The sequence below is a fragment of the Triturus cristatus genome, chromosome 2_2 (assembly GCF_964204655.1).
Source record: "Triturus cristatus chromosome 2_2, aTriCri1.1, whole genome shotgun sequence".
Classification (NCBI taxonomy): Eukaryota; Metazoa; Chordata; class Amphibia; order Caudata; family Salamandridae; genus Triturus; species Triturus cristatus.
This window is the reverse complement of record NC_140582.1, coordinates 787905866-787919727: the sequence shown is the minus strand read 5'-3', so window position 1 is coordinate 787919727 and position 13862 is coordinate 787905866.

The following is a 13862-nucleotide window of genomic DNA, read 5'->3' as shown; positions in this document are numbered from 1 at the left end:
GATAACAAATAATTTAAAAGTGCTTTGTCGCTATTTGAAAACTCAGAAAATATGTCCTTATTTTAGTCTTTTAGAGCACTAACCATAATTTTGATGCCAATAAGACCCTCTCATATATGTAATTTCTAAAGGAAATGCTCTAGGTATTACAGTTTTGATTACATCAAGATGATGTCAGGCGTTCCACACTTTTGTAATAAATATAGAATGTTAGCAATCTAGTTGTTCATTAGGATACTGTTGAGAGGCAGAGGCCAGGGGCACGGACGCTGAAAATTGAAGGCAGGTAGGAGGGTGCAAAGGCAACAATTTAACCACACTGAGCAGGCAGGAAGGGCCGTGGAAGCACAACAGACTATGGAGGGGACCGTACCTGAGTCACAGCCTACACAGCGCCACGCAGCAGCTCTCACCTGGCTCCAGGGCTTGGGGGCAGAGTCGCTGGTAGTCTCCCTCGCCGCCTCCTGTTGTACCAAGGCCGCCGTGGAGGAGGACTACAGCCCCCAGCAGCCACTCAGTGACCCGCCCACATCCGGCGGAAAGCGCGCCCGGAGGCGCTACTTCAGTCGAGGCTCCCCCGGTGGAGCGGGGGGACCGTACCTGAGTCACAGCCTACACAGCGCCACGCAGCAGCTCTCACCTGGCTCCAGGGCTTGGGGGCAGAGTCGCTGGTAGTCTCCCTCGCCGCCTCCTGTTGTACCGAGGCCGCCGTGGAGGAGGACTACAGCCCCCAGCAGCCACTCAGTGACCCGCCCACATCCGGCGGAAAGCGCGCCCGGAGGCGCTACTTCAGTCGAGGCTCCCCCGGTGGAGCGGGGGGACCGTACCTGAGTCACAGCCTACACAGCGCCACGCAGCAGCTCTCACCTGGCTCCAGGGCTTGGGGGCAGAGTCGCTGGTAGTCTCCCTCGCCGCCTCCTGTTGTACCGAGGCCGCCGTGGAGGAGGACTACAGCCCCCAGCAGCCACTCAGTGACCCGCCCACATCCGGCGGAAAGCGCGCCCGGAGGCGCTACTTCAGTCAAGGCTCCCCCCGCGTCGCGGGATGCGCGCGGGCGTCGCCGGGCTGAGCCCGGGCAGAGGGCGGGCCGTCTGTGGCCGTCCGGGGCAGGAGGAGGCAGGGCAGGGCCACGGATCCTTGATTATCGACGGACTTGTAAGTGAACAGTTCCACGCATACACCTGCCTCACAGGTTATCGCATTTGTCATCATGATGTCGAAGTCTAAATCATCTAACCAATCTGGCACAGGAGAAAAGAGGACCATGGATAACTACCTGGTAAAAGTTGTAAATAAGATCAACAAAGATCGGAGACTCTCATTGGGTAGATCGAGCCTTGAAGTATCCCCAGTGGACACATTAGCACCTAATACTGAAACATCTTTTTCAGAAAGTTGTAGGGCTAATACCGACACTGACACTGTAGATGTGATTGCCGATGTACCCCTTGTTGTGGTTAATGTTGAAAGCATCGATGAACCTATTTCCTTAAATGACTCATCCCCCCCACAGACTATAGCATCCTGTTCAAAAACCACCCCAACTCCTTCTCCTATGCAGAGGAAAGTGCGGGCGTGTAGGAAAGCACCAGTGAAGAGGGTGGTGTCTCACAAGTCTAAAAAGCAGGGTACATCTCAACCAAGTAGGGGGGTTACACCAGATTCGTTAAAAGAAATATTGGGGACTAATGATAAAGCTGAGGGGGTTTTCCTTCATACAGCCTCAATAGGACATCTGGTATCAATCATTGAGTCTAAACTGGAGGCTTTAATTAGCCCCTTGCTGGCGAAGTTAAATTCAGTCTCTGCAGAAGTAGACAGTTTAAAGGGTCTCTTGGCTTCTTATGAAAATCGACCTTCCTCTTTGATAACCCCCAAACCGGCCGTTTCGGCCTCTGTGGTCCATAATCCAACAGATGGTGCCTTGGGACCCACTTTGCATTTGTCGGATATTTACAGTAAGGGTGCTTCTATGACTCCGGGGGATAGCAGCCAATTAAGTCGGCCTATAAATGTGTCATCCACTGCGATACCAGTACTTTCTTCTTCTTCTATAGTCACTTCATCAGGCAAATCATTCTCTGCACGCACATGCCCACAGAATATTCAGAAGCCTGTAGCTGAGGGAGATGCTGGGTTTATCAATTACAAGAGAAATCATATTGTTAATCTCCCACCACAGTGCGCACCTTACGCAGTGGTATTGATTAATGTTCCTGAGGTCGACTCTAGTATGCTTAACTCCAGGCAGGAAACTCCCGACTCTCTAAAAAACAAGTCACTTGCCTGGCTCAACAAAAACTGTGGCTTTCCGCTGGCATTTTCTAATGATATTTTGTCTACCCGCAGAGTTGGCTGGATAGGGGAAGGCAGGAAAACTACCAGAGGGGACTGTATCATAGTTAATTTTAAATACCCACAGCATGTGGCAACCGTCCTCCTAAGAGCCGCCTCCCTACCCAGCCAAGTCAATTCAGTCTCTGCTAGACCTCTGGGTTATTTTTATAGTTACTTGAATTGCTCGCAACTACCACGGCCCCAACAGGATGAGCATTATGAACCTGGTTTAACTAGGGGGGGGGGTTGGTTGCCCTCCTAACTTGCCACCGAGAGCCCCGATGTATTTCAATAGAGGGGATATACACGGAAATGAGCCATCTAGCAGGCAGAGGGATTACACCCTCCCCCTTTTTAATCGATATTCTGCCCTGTCCTCATTGGAGGAAAACGACTGACTGTTTGATAATACCAGGAAGTCGAACGATAAACAAGTTATCTGTGACCCGTCTAACATAGTAGCGACTGTCCTTTCGCCCTCTCCACTTGAATCTAATAAAGTGGATGCTGTTATGGTGAGCATAGGAACTAAACGGACCAAGATCATAAGATCATAACCTTGCCCTCCATCGCAGACTCCCTTTTAAATTCAGATCCCTGCCTTGTAGAACAAGTAAACGATTGTATAGTGGCAAATTGTGATTCTAATACAGGTTACAGCGTTGTTACGTGGAATATTGCAGGTTTGAAAAGAAAATTCGATTCTCCTTTCTGGCGGGATTTTATTAACATAGGGTACGATATAATATGTCTTCAGGAAACTTGGTGCGAGGAACCTATTTTTATTGAGGGATATTCAGCACACAGTTTGAATGCAGTGAGTTCGATCGCTGGAAGAGCCAAAGGTGGTCTCTTGCTTTTAATATCAACTAAATTAAACTCCTGCAAAATTAAAAGTTGTGTTTCAGTGGATGTCTATTCTCAGGTTTTATGTCTAGAGTTTGACAAAGGGAAAGATTTGTTGCTGATACATTTTTATAATAATGTATTCACTGCTGACAGAGGTAAAATTCTGATTCAGCTAGAAAAAGAAATTGTGAGGACACAGGCAGTTTCAGGCCATCAGTCGATCGTCCTTTGGGTGGGTGACTTCAATATAAGTCCTTGTCCTTTTGCCACGAGTAACTTATGTGGATTAAGAAGGGAATGTGGTAATACGGAGGAAAACGATTGTCTACACTTCCCACATTGTGCGTATGGCGCCGCCCTAAACATGATGCTAGCTAAGTTTGACTTGGATATGTTAAGTTGCACGAAAAACAGTACTAACTAAAACTGTCCAACTTTTACTGGAAGAGGAGCTAACTCATATATTGACCACATTTTACTGTCTAATGATTGTGCATACTCCAACCTGTGTGTTAATGAGCAAACTTTAAGTGATCATAACAGTATCTCTTTATCACTGCATAGTTGGGGTTACAAAAACATGGTTGCCAACAATTGTATTAATAATATCGAGGCAGTAAGACCTAATGGGTTTAGGATTAAATGGACAAAGGTTGTCCCACATGAATTGTTGGAGGAGGTCTTAAGAAAATGCAACATGGAGGTAAATTATTGTATTGGCGATGAGGTAGACTCGCATGTTGTACTTGACCACCTATGTACAATTAATGAAACAATTGACAACCTACTTACAAAACCATATAAGGGGAAAAAAGATATCAACACTGGTTGGTTTGACAAAAGCTGTACTCAGGCTCTCCATGCTTTAAAACAAGTGTTGAGCTCCAAACCTCGAAACTGTACAATAATTAAAAATTGTCGTGTTGTTTATAAAACATCACTTATTAAGAGGAAAAAAGCTCTCCAAGAGGAGGCCTGGAACAATCTCAGCTTTGCGGCCGAAATAAATGATAGTAAATTATATTGGCATTCTATAAACAGCCCTTTTTTAAAAAATGATATAGTGCCTGAAATAACTTCTCACGTTGACTGTAAATCATGGATGCATCATTTTTTAAATATTTTTAACCCGGATAGGTTAATTTTAGATTCCCATCAGGATAATGAGTTTACCTGGCCAAGATTGCCCCTGGCTATTAGCCTGGACGAGGTCTATGAGGGCCTAAGTAACAGCAAAGGTGGCAAGGCGCCTGGCCCGGATGGGGTCCCGCTGGATTTATATAAGTCCGAGTTACATCTGTGGGCCCCCATTCTGACCAGATTATTTAACGCAACAGTGGAGGGACAGATGCCAATTTCCTGGGGCCAGTCTATAATCATTCCCCTTTTCAAGAAGGGCTCCAGGTCTGAGGCAAGTAATTATCGTCCCATTTCCTTACTGGACGCATCTATAAAAATTATGAGCAGAATAATTTTAAATAGACTTGAGACCTGGGCCAAGGACAATTCGATAATATCAAAGGCACAATACGGATTCAGGAAAGGTCTGGGGACGTTGAAGCAGTGCGTTAAATTAGACCTCCTTATACATAAATACACTTTTGCTAAGGATGGTAATCTGTTCCTCTGTTTCGCAGACCTAAGCAGCGCCTTTGATCTTGTAGATCATAATATTTTATGGGACACCCTGTTAGATCTGGGCGCCCCCAAAGAGTGTGTATACTTTCTGGCCCGGTTATACTCCGGACTATCATGCAAAGTACGTTATGGTCCTATGGGAGAATGCACGCCCTTTTTTAAAGTTGCAAGAGGAATTCGCCAGGGGTGTGTCTTGGCTCCGTTTTTATTTTCACTATTTATAAATGAAATTGATTCGATTTTAAGCAAATTGCCCTCAGACGCCCCTGTGATTGATGGAAGCGTTACTCCTATTTTATTATACGCAGATGATGCGGTTCTTTTATCACGAACACAGAATGGCCTACAACGCCTTATAGATAGATTTGTATTATTTACCAAAGATAGGAAACTGATAATCAACAAGACTAAGACTTTTGTTATGACCTGCGGAAAGAGGGTGAAATCTAATTCTTCCTTCTTTATTGATAAAGTTAAGATACAATCGGTCAACAGTTTCTGTTATTTGGGGATAACATTTTCTAGGGATGGGAAATGGACTAACGAGGACGAGAATGTGAGGTTAAAGATGAATAGAAATACCAGTAGTATTTTTAGATTCGCGGCTAAATTAGGGCAAAGGAGAATGAAAGATATGCTGGCTATTTACAAAGCTAGGTGTATTTCATCCGCTTTATATGGGGCAGGAGTATGGGGACACCATCCTGTTAATAGTTTACAGAATGATGAAAATAAGTTTTTGAAGAAACTGCTATGTGCCCCCTCCTCAGTTCCCAATATTTTAACTCATATGGAAGCCGGTATTGACTTTATCATGGACCTAGCTGCATTACGCCCATTGTTACTTTGGCGCTCCATCTGGTCCAAAACTGAGACAGTATTTACACAAACAATCATTAAGGATTGTTTGAACCTTGATAATTTGTCTCGTATACCATGGCTGAGCTATATTTACCACTGGTTTAATCTTCTGTTTGATTGTAATATTCGTCTGAACCCTGAAGCAGCTGCACTGATACCAAAGAAAGATATAAAATTGAGGTTTCTAGCACATAAGAATGCGGCTAGAGAGAATCAGTCAAGTAATTTAATAACTGTTGCTTCTTACCTTGATCTGAATTTAAGGAGAGGTTTCCAGACATATCTTGTGATTGTGACTTATAACTCCCACAGATTTGTCCTAACCCGCCTAAGGCTAGGGATTGTGCATCATTTAGTCTCATTCCCGGATATGAAGATCAAATCTAACATGCTCTGTCCTTGTGATAACATTTCAAAACAAAGCTGCTGTCACTTTTTATTGTTCTGTAAATTTTATTGTCATTTTAGGAAATTTTATTTAAAACCTATCCTTTTAAAATATAAGATACGTTCTACCAAATCAGCAATGAAGTTTTTAACAACTCTGGAAAGTCCTGATACCTGTTTTCTTGTGGCATCCTATGTGCTAAAATGCATGAATATAAGGAAGTCCATAGTCTGTGTCGATTAGTTATATTTTGTTATGTACTTTGCACACTTAGGTATCGCTCAGACTTTTACATGCACTTTGAAGGTTGAGTGAACTCTGGATGAACATTGTATTTTTGGTACTGTTTCTATACTTAGCATCTTTTGCACATCTGCACTTATTAGACACTTTATATGGAAACTGCACTTTGTTAAAAATATAATGTAGATGCTTTGCTGGTAAACTAAGTTTAATTCTGAACTGTTCAAGGAAGCACTATGCACTTTAACAATGTTTTTACATATTGTCTTCTGTCATGTTCAGTGTACAAGATACATTTGTTTGCTATGTATTTTATGTGTTTTGTTCTGCTTATATGGTTGTATTTTACATACCGAATAAAGCTTTTGAACTTGAACTTGACTATGGAGGGCAGTGGAAAGGGGGGCAGGGGCAACAAACCAACAATACAGGACTTGCAAGAGAGGCTGTGGCAATGTAATAGACCATTGTGGGCAGAAGGAAGAGGCAATGGTAGTACAACCATACATGCCAACAGACCCGATTCAGCCAGGAAAAGTCCAATGTTTTTAAGCTCAAATGGGCTTTATTTGATCTGTCTCCTGTCTACAATCTCCTCTTTTTCAATGTAACTCAAAGGGGAAAATCAATACCCCAGTTTTTTTTCAAAATCTCCATCTTACCAAGTTCAAAATGTTCGCAAGTATGGTACATTGGATCATGGAAGGAAATGGGGTAGGGACATGGACTTGGATAACAGAGGACAGGAGGGACATGGAGAGGTGCACCAAACTGACCCTGCAGGGCAGGCATCAGGGTTTGCAGCAGCACAATACACCACACAGGGCATGCAGGACGGGAGTGCAGCACGACAATCCATAGAAAGCAAGAGGGAGGGGATAGGCCCATGCACATGGACAACAGAGAACAGAGGGGCAAGAGGTAATGGTAGCTAGCTGACCATAATGGACAGACAGGAGAGAAAGCTGCAGCATAACAGACCATTAAGGGCAGGAGGGACGGATCAGGGGCATTACAATGGAACAGACAAGCCAGGAGGGAGGGAGTAGGGGTCTGCACATGTAAACAGAGGGCTGGGGGCAAGGGGCCAGGGCAGGAGCAGCAAGATAGCCATGGAGGTCAGGCAGGATGGGCACTAGAAACAAGACACACCATGAAGAGCAACAGTGAGACTGTGATGGCATACACACAGACCATGGAGGGAAGGTGGGAGGGGGTCAGGGGCAGCTAACTGACCACAAAGGGAAGGTGGGAGGGGCCATGGCAGCACAGAAGACCATGCATGGCAAGTGGGAGGGTTAGTGGCAGCACAATGGCTATGATGGGCAAGAAGGAGGGTGCAGGGGCATGCACAAAGGACGATGGAGGATAGAAGGGAGGGTCAGGACCAGTGCACAGACAAAGTTCAGGGGAAGGGGCCTCACAACAGACCACATGGGGCAGGCAGGAGGAGCAGTTGCAGCACAACAGACCAGGGAGAGCAGAAGGGTGTGGCAGTACAATGGACCATGTAGGACAGGAGGAAGAGGATAGGGGCATGGCATGTGGACAGGCAGGGTGGAGGTGGCAGGGACAGGTTACAGTCATCTGACAATGCTAGGCAGGTGGGAGGGGAGTGGCAGCTCAACAGAACACTCAGAGTAGATAGGAGTGGCAGGTCCATGGAACATGGTGGACAAAAAGGATGGAGCAGGGCATGCACAAAGACATCGGAGGGCAGGGGGAAGGAGAATAGGGGCAGCAAGCTAAGCACAGAGTTTAAGCAGGAGGTCAATGATGGGGCATAGAATTGGGCAATGGAGGGCAGGAGGAGTGGACTGGTACATCATACTAAATTGAGGGCAGTGGCAGCACATCAGACCATGCATGACAGGAGGGAGGAGGCTAGTCCATGGATTCACACAACAGAGGATAGGGAGGAGGGGGATGGGGCAGCAAGCTAACTGTTCAGAGAAGGCGGGTATTAGGAACTTTATTGTTTTTAAAACATTGTGTCTGTGCGAACTACTTAAAATATGAACAAGTATGCAGCATAATCTCACTTTTATTCAGGAAGAAGAGGACGTTTGTGACTGTGACTCCGGGCTCACTTGGCAGAAACACCCCCTGACCCTTCACCCCCTATCGCAAAATGTAATGCCCGTGAAAAGGGTAGCTGAACACAGTGTTATATAGAACATAGTCCTGAGAGAACGATTGAAAATGAAAACTAGATATAGTGTATGGTATAAACTATGCACCAAAAAGTTTGATATAAGATGAACCGGGCGTGAAATATAATATGCAATACATTGTGCGCAATGACAGATTCATTGGAGAGCGCAAGATAGCACAGGCACTAGCGCGTGCTATGCGATATGCGCCTTGGAGTGTAATATGCACAGGGCAGTGTGGTGTAACCTAACTAGTCTCTAAAGTTGTAATATAAAATATGTGCTGGGGAGTGTAACGTTGCATATGCACTGTGACAAAGATATGGATCCCAGATTGTAATATGTATGGCATAGCACTGTGCGTTATAACATAGGCATCGAGGAAGGCACGTTAGATGGGGCAATATAACCCGTGCGAAGACAAGTGTGGCATGACATATTCACGGGGTGGTGTTACAGTGCACATGGGCTAGAGAGTGTCATAGCATATGCACTAGCTAGTGGAATACAACACAGAGGTGTGTGGCACTCGGCAGGCAATGGTGGGTGTAACACAGCAATGGGCTCTGTCAGGAGCGCGCTGTGACTCTCAAGTGATGTTCGTCCCCTTTCCAGAGAGTAAAATAAAAAGTATTACACATCCGGCAGTGGATGTGTGTTTTATTAACCGTGAGGGGGGTTTCTTGCATAGTTTTGGTCGAATTTTTGTCGAATTCCCTTTGAATGGCTTGGTGTGCATGTGTATTAAATGTGCCCGTCAATCGCTACCCATGTTTGTATAAATAAACGACAAGGGTGTCTACCGGGATTAGGCACGGTAGGGCATCAGACATGTCAGAGCTTCACTAGTGGTGTAAATACATTCCACGTGGATTCATTGTATGCATAGTCGCCTTTTAATGAATATCACTCAAATCGTCATGGTGATAGGTACGTACGGTTTGTCCAGCATGTCCTAGGTGTGTCTATAAATATATTTTTTTTAAAAATAATAAAAAACAGTGGCCGGCCCTGGGGATTGGGGTCAAAAAAATATAATTAGGAGACAGGCCTTGGGGAATGGGGTCATCAGGGCCAATAAATTAGAATATGAAGGGGAACCACACAGCTCCCCTTCTTAAAAAATTAAAATAAATAAAAGACTTGCATCGTCCCGGAGGCCATGCCCCCTCCGTGCAGCACTCTGCAAACGCGCCCCCAACAGGCATCTCCAGTATACGCCAGGGAGATGCGCTGCAGGCAGGTGTTCTGAGGCCAAGCCCCTTTTTACACCTCTCTGCAACGCAGCTCTGTGGCGCTTACTGGAGGTACCTAGTGGTCTAGTTTGACCCTAGGGACCCTTAGGATTCAAGGGGACTTAATCTCTCAACTTAGAACAGCCACAGGGCGCGTTTACACAGTGGTGAAGGGAGGGGACGGGACCTGAGGTGACGTGTGCAAACACGCACTATGGCACGTTTTAAATTGGGGATATAATTTCCCTTCAATACTGAGGGCCCCTGGGGGCTAACTAGCCCACCAAGTGCTTCCAGTAAGCGCCACTGAGCTGCATTGCAGAGAGGTGGTCCAGGCCGTGCCACTTTTTACACCTCTCTGCAACGCAGCTCTGTGGCACTTACTGGAGGTACCTAGTGGGCTAGTTGGACCCTAGGGACCCTCAGGATTCAAATGAACTTAATCTCCCAACTAAAAACGGACACAGGGCGTGTTTACACAGTGGTGAAGGGAGGGGACGGGGCCTGAGTTAACGTGTGCAAAAACGCCCTGTGGCCTGTTTTAAGAGGTAGTTTTAATCCCCATGCTCTATTATATACTATGGGCTTACAGAGGAGGTCATGCTAATCACAGGGGGACCCCAACGCATAATGTTCCCTAGTGTATGTAGGTGTTTTCACTGTATTCTAAGTGTCTTTTAACATAGCACTGGCTCTAGGACTGGTTAGTCAGACTCAGTTACAACCTGTATCTGTCTGAAAAAGTTGAGGGTACAGGATGATTTTGCAACAAGGCTTCTTTCTGCTCTTCTTTTTGTTCTTTCTGCACGTTATCCTTCTTCCTGCACTTTTCTTCGTCTTTGAGGACTTCTGTTGCTTCTTTCTGCACTTCTTTTGTTTCTTTCTGTGCATTTTTTCTTCTTTCTTCACATGTCCTATCTCTGTAGGCATAGTTAGAAATTAGCATTTAAAAAACCTTTGAAATTCACAGAAAAAAACATAGGTTTTAGGCACGTTATAGTTAAGAATTAGCATTTAAAAAACCTCAGAAATTCGCTGAAAAAACCATAGGTTTCAGGGGTGTTATAGTTAGCTGGACTTTTCACTTGTACAAAACCATTGAAATTCCCCCGTTATAGTTAGTTCAGCTAACTATAACTCGCGCGCCCGCAATGCACTGCTGATGACGTCACATATTACATCACTCATGACATGGTCAGTGACATCACTCATGACATCACTGATGACATCTCAAATGACATCACTCATGACATCACTGATGACATCATCCTTGTGATAGAGTGGCAGACCTCCTCTCACCCTAATATAACCTTTGATACACACATTCAAAAATAGAGACTAACATTTTCAAAACAATGGACATACCAATACCAGTTACAACAACCTCTTCAGTAATTCTAAGATCCACATACACATCCACTCATTCACCAACAGTCCTATACAGTCACTCATACATGTACTCACTCATCATATGTACTCATACACCTATACATCCTGTTACACAATGCCACTCATCCATAGAGTTACTCACACACATAGTCACTCATGCTAATAAAGAATCAAACATACATTTACTTGCATATACAGTTATACACACACCACCACACTTACTTCTACGGAAACTTACACATACTTAGTCTTTTAAACAATCACTTATAGAAACACATACTTATTCATACAGGAACTCTTTCAATCTCTCACTCTCACATATACTCACATATATACACCAATAGTCACATATACTAGTTAAAACATATGTAGTTACTCATAAAGACACTATTTTTTTTTTTTTTTTTGAAACCGTTTATTACAAGACTCAAAAATATACAAATATGGGCCTACAACCTTCCGGCCTGCCGCTAGCAGTGAAAGGAGCATACGATATACATTTATAAAACACATGGTGCTGCGGCCGAGCATGCACAGGAGGTAACGTCGTTGCGAGCCACACTGTCCTGACCCCACTATACAGTTCCATTTTAAACTTAAAGAACAACAACTACAAACAAACCCACAAGGCAATCCTCAATTGGAAATAGCAGCACGTGCTCCCCTGGAGGGGGGATCCTAGCCATCCATAGGAATCTCACGAGGGGGGAGAGATCAGAACTAGGGCTGGGTACACCCAATGCCCAGGTACCGGGGGGATGAGTTGGCTAAGGGGACGGGGCCGGCGACGGATCGGGCAATAACGGTGGAGCACAGATTCCCCCGCGGTAGGCGTTCCAGGGTCCCCACACTTTCACCCATGTCGCAGGCTTACCTCTCGCCACATACAACACCTTTTCCGGAAACATGCACCAATCCGCCTCAGACGCATATAGTGGTGACGCCCGGGTCAGACGGTCCTTCCACCCCATAGCTGCATTGGCCGTGTGCCACACTCGCACCATGACACGCGTGGGCCCCGTTAGGCGAGCGTCGGGCGCGCTAGAATAGAGCGCTCAATAATGGTCACCACCTGGAAGTAGCATCCTATCCATTTCAAACGCCGGGTTTAAGGCTGGCCCATATAGGCCCTGATTAATCGCAGCTAGCTGGGAGGCCCAATAATACCGTTTAATATCCGGGAGGGCTATCCCCCCATCATACCATGGGAGCGTCAGCTTAGCCAGGGCAATACGTGGCCTCCCGTCCCAGAACAGACGGCGCTGCAAACTCTCCACTTCGCGGAAGTAGCGCGCCGGGACGAGGTCCATAGTGTTCTGCAACGCGTACAGGAAACGCGGCAGCGACATCATTTTAAACAATGCCGCCCGGCCGAGCGGCGAAAGCGGCAAACGCCGCCAGCGCGCGACATCCTCTTTCAGACGCTGGAGGGGGGGAAGCAAGTTCCGATCATACCGAGCCTCCGGGTCCAGAGTGATGAAGACACCCAGGTACCTAAATCCCTGCGGGGCGACCTGGATCGGACAGCCCCGCGGGAGGATAGGAGCCTCCCCGGAGAGAACATACACGCACGATTTAGCCCAGTTGATGACCAGACCAGAGTTACGACCGAATGAATGCAAAACATCAACCAGTACTATGAGTGATTTACGTGGGGAAGCTAGGTACAAGAGGATGTCATCAGCGTATAGGGATACGCGGTCCTCATACTCAGGGGTCCAGCGGAGACCACGGATGGAAGGCTCCCACCGCAGCCACTCCGCCAGGGGCTCCAAGGCAAGTGCAAAGAGGAGCGGCGATAAGGGGCAGCCCTGCCGCGTGCCCCGGCCCAGCTCGAACGGAGCTGACACTCTTCCGTTCACCACCACCTGCGCCAATGGGCCCGAATACAGCAATTTGACCCAACTGATGAACCCTGGGCCGAATCCAAACTTCGCAAGCATCGCCCAGATATATGGCCACTCAAGCGTGTCAAACGCCATGGTGGCGTCTAAGGACGCCAAAATGGCCGGCTCCCGTATGAACGGGGCACGTGCGAGCACACCGTGCAAACGCCGCAGATTAAGGGCTGTGTTGCGATGGGGAATAAAGCCCGATTGGTCCTGATGAACCAAATCGCCCACCACACCGACCAGCCGATTGGCCAGTACCTTGGCGAGAATCTTGGGCTCCGCGTTCAGTAGCGAAATGGGCCGATAGGATGTAACCCGGTCCCGAGGTCTCCCTTCCTTGTGGATGACCACGATTGTAGCCAGACGCTGGTCCAGTGGGAGGGAGCCCACCGAGTGTGCCGCCAGGAACATAGCCCGGAGGTGGGGTGCCAGCGTATCCGGTAGCAACTTGTACAACTCGATAGGGAGACCATTCGGACCCATGGCCTTGCCGGAAGCGACCGAGCGTATGGCGAGGGCGATCTCGTCGGAGGTGGGAGCGGCGTCCAACGACACCCTGTCATCCCCGGAAAGGGACGGCAGCGCGATATCACTGAGCAGGGCACGGGAATCCTCTTCCGAGCAGGGAGACACCGGGGAATACACCCCACGGAAATAATCCGCGAATCAGGAGTCAATTTCTTCTGGCTCAGTTGCACACACACCATCCGTTTTCTCAATCAGCGGGACCACACGATTCGCTCTCTCTTTTTTGTCCAACCACGCTATAAGTTTACCAGCCTTATCACCCACATCATACAGTCGCCCCTGTTGCTCTCTACTGAGGCCCCTGGCCGCCTCCGTGACGAGGGCCCTATAGGCCGCTTGCTTGAGTTGG